Source organism: Quercus robur, chromosome 4 (genome assembly GCF_932294415.1).
Source record: "Quercus robur chromosome 4, dhQueRobu3.1, whole genome shotgun sequence".
Lineage (NCBI taxonomy): Eukaryota > Viridiplantae > Streptophyta > Magnoliopsida > Fagales > Fagaceae > Quercus > Quercus robur.
The window spans coordinates 39,559,545-39,563,192 of NC_065537.1; positions in this window are offsets into that span (position 1 = coordinate 39,559,545).

A 3,648-nucleotide genomic window follows, 5' to 3' on the forward strand; every position below is an offset into this window, starting at 1 on the left:
TTGGGAATTATCACTATAAGGTGATGCCTTTCGGCCTGAAGAATGCCGGGTCAACCTATCAAAGGATGATGACCAGGATGTTTGAACAGCAGATGGGTAAAAGCGTTGAAGTGTACATAGACGACATGGTGGTTAAAAGCAAGTTGGTTCCCGACCATATTGAAGACCTCGGCAACGTTTTTCAAATACTGAGAAATTACAAGGTACAACTGAACGCAACCAAATGTTCATTTGGAGTGAGATCAGGGAAATTCTTGGGTTATATGGTGACTCACAGAGGCATAGAGGTTAACCCTGATCAAATAAGAGCCATCCATAGCTTGCGGCCTCCTCGGAACCCTAAAGAAGTCCAGAAGCTTACCGGTATGATAGCTGCCTTAAACCGTTTCATCTCGCGCTTAGCAGATAGATGCAGGCCATTTTTTCTCTTATTACACAAGTGGAAAGGATTTGAGTGGAATGAGGAGTGCGCTATAGCTTTCCAACAGCTAAAGGAATACCTCGCCCAACCACCAATTATGTCCAGTCCCGATGCTGACGAAGTTTTGTTTGCCTACATCGCAGTAGCCCCACATGCAGTAAGCTTGGTGCTAATCCGAGAAGACAACGGCACACAGCGGCCAGTCTATTACGTTAGCAAATCACTGCAGGAGGCAGAAACCCATTATCTTCCCCTCAAAAAGGCAATCTTGGCCATCGTACAGGCCACACGAAAGCTTCCCCACTACTTTCAAGCACACATCGTAGTAGTGTTAACTCAGCTCCCTTTAAAGTCCATCCTGTGCAGCGCCGATTACACAAGCAGAATTGCAAAGTGGGGAACGATTCTGGGCGCCTTCGACATTAGGTACATGCCACGCACCGCTGTAAAAGGCCAAGTCCTCGCCAACCTAGTGGTAGAATTTACGGAGCCCACGCTAGAAGGAAAAGAGGTGTCGGTATTACTAGGGGCTGATGAGAAGGTGATCAGCACAGTTTCTCTGCGTGGACACACCTTGTGGAAAACATACATTGATGGCGCAGCGAATCAAAGGGGCTCAGGGTTAGGACTTGTCCTGCTCTCACCTGAAGGGATAACAATAGAGAAGTCATTGAGACTCGGTTTTTTAGCCACGAATAACGAAGCCGAATATGAGGCGCTATTGGAGGGAATGGGGATGATTCGGAAAATGGGGGGGAAATCCGTAGACATGTTCTCGGATTCAAGACTTATTGTGGGGCAGGTAAATGGAGACATGGAGGCGAAGGACGAAATAATGCAAGAGTATCTAGTTCGGGTTAAGCACCTGCAGACCCATTTTCATCACTTCCGCTTGACACACGTACCTAGAAGTGGGAACACTCATTCTGATTCTCTCGCGACGTTGGCTACCTTCTCGGCTCAACCCCTACCTTGAGTCATTTTGGTAGAAGAGATCCTCCGTCCACTAACAGAGGGCCAATGGGATTGGAATACATAACATCAGGGCAGGACCGAGCTGGATGGACCCTATCGTTCGGTACTTAAAGCACGACATCTTGCCAGATGATAAGGTTGAGGCTAGCAAAATCAGGAGAAAAGCTACTTGATTCTGGTTGTCGGAGGACTCCAAGCTTTACAGACGCTCGTTCTCGGGGCCGCATTTGCTGTGTGTGCACCCAGAGGCTGCTGAACTCATCCTGGAAGAGTTACACGAAGGAATTTGCGGAAGTCACACGGGGGGTAGGTCTTTGTCTCACAGAGCCTTAACGCTGGGTTATTGGTGGCCGAGCATGCATAAAGAAGCCCTGGATTATGTGAAGAAGTGCGACCAATGCTAGAGATTCGCTTCGAGCATACACCAGCCTGGTGGAGAGCTAAACCCATTGTCCAGTCCCTGGCCATTTGCGTAATAGGGCCTAGATATACTTGGTCCATTCCCCAAGGCAACAGGGAACATAAAATTTCTTCTCGTCGGCACCGACTACTTCACCAAATGGGTGGAGGTTGAGGCACTGGCAAACATTAGGGACGTCGATGTCAAGAAGTTTCTCTGGAAAAATATAGTCACCAGGTTCGGCACCCCGCACACCCTGGTGTCGGACAACGGGCTCCAGTTTGATAGCGAAGCCGTCAGAAGGTACTGTAGTGAGTTAGGAATTGTTAACCGGTACTCCACACCAGCTTACCCCCAGAGTAATGGACAAGCGGAAGCCGTCAATAAAACCATAATGAATGGACTGAAAAAGAGACTAGATGATGCGAAAGGAAGATGGGTAGAGGAGTTAGCCCATGTCTTATGGACATACCGTACCACGCCTCGTAGGTCCACAGAGGAAACCCCTTTTTCAATGACCTATGGGGCCGAGGCTGTCATTCCACTGGAGGTGAACTTCCCAACTCAGAGGACCACCACCTTCTGCCCCGCTACCAATAACAAACTTCTGGAAAAGAGCTTGGACCTCATCGACGAAAGAAGGGAAGGTGCGATGGTCCACCTAGCTAACTATCAGCAGAAGCTCAAGCAAGGTTACGCCGCCAAGGTGAAGTCCAGACCATTAGCGCCTGGGGATCTAGTACTGAGGAAGGTCTTAGGCACTGCGAGGAACCCCGCATGGGGAAAGCTCGGACCAAATTGGGAGGGACCGTACTGCATCACTTCTGTAGCCGGCATAGGAGCCTACTTTTTGGAAGACTTGGACGAACGTGTAGTGCCACGCCCTTGGAATGTAAACAACCTGAAAAGGTACTGTTATTAATGAAAGATATAATCTTTGATGCCGTATTGCTGTACAGTTACTTATGTAAGTGTTAAACAGAACCCAAGTCCTGCATGGCTTCTCGGCCACAGACTTGGGGGAAATTAACCGCGAAGCGATTCTCACTAAGTGTTAAACAGAACCTAAGTCCTGCATGGCTTCTCGGCCACAGCCTTAGGGGAAATTAACCGCGAAGCGATTCTCACTAAGTGTTAAACAGAAACCAAGTCCTGCATGGCTTCTCAGCCACAGACTTGGGGGAAATTAACCGCGAAGCGATTCTCACTAAGTGTTAAATAGAACCCAAGTCCTGCATGGCTTCTCGGTCACAGACTTGGGGGAAATTAATCGCGAAGCGATTCTCACTAAGTGTTAAACAGAACCCAAGTCCTGCATGGCTTCTCGGCCACAAACTTGGTGGAAATTAACCGCGATATTATTCTCACTAAGTGTTCAACAGAACCCAAGTCCTGCATGGCTCCTCGGCCACAGACTTGGGAAAAATTAACTTCGCAGCCATTTTTGTCTAATTATGAACTATCATTATTTTCACGAATTCATTCATTTATACTTAACTTTCAACAGTAAATGACAGAACAGACATCCATTCATGATGAAAACAGAAAAGAATAAAACAACGATATCTGAAAGGAAATAACCTTTATCATTCAAACCCAAAAACGGTTCTGTTCACAAACATTAACAACGCAAAACAAAACAAAACACGAAAAGTAAAACAAATAAAATCCTACACTACTTTCCTAAGAGCCCTGAGTTGGAGCGGGCTGATCATCTGCTGCTTGGGTCTCCGGGGCAATCTCTTTGGCCTGTGCAAGAATCTCACTAATACAAAGGTTGTCCTCGGGTGACTTGCCCTGCGAGGCCTGCTCCGTGCCCCCAGCCTCGGGAATAGAGGAGTCTGTTGGAAGA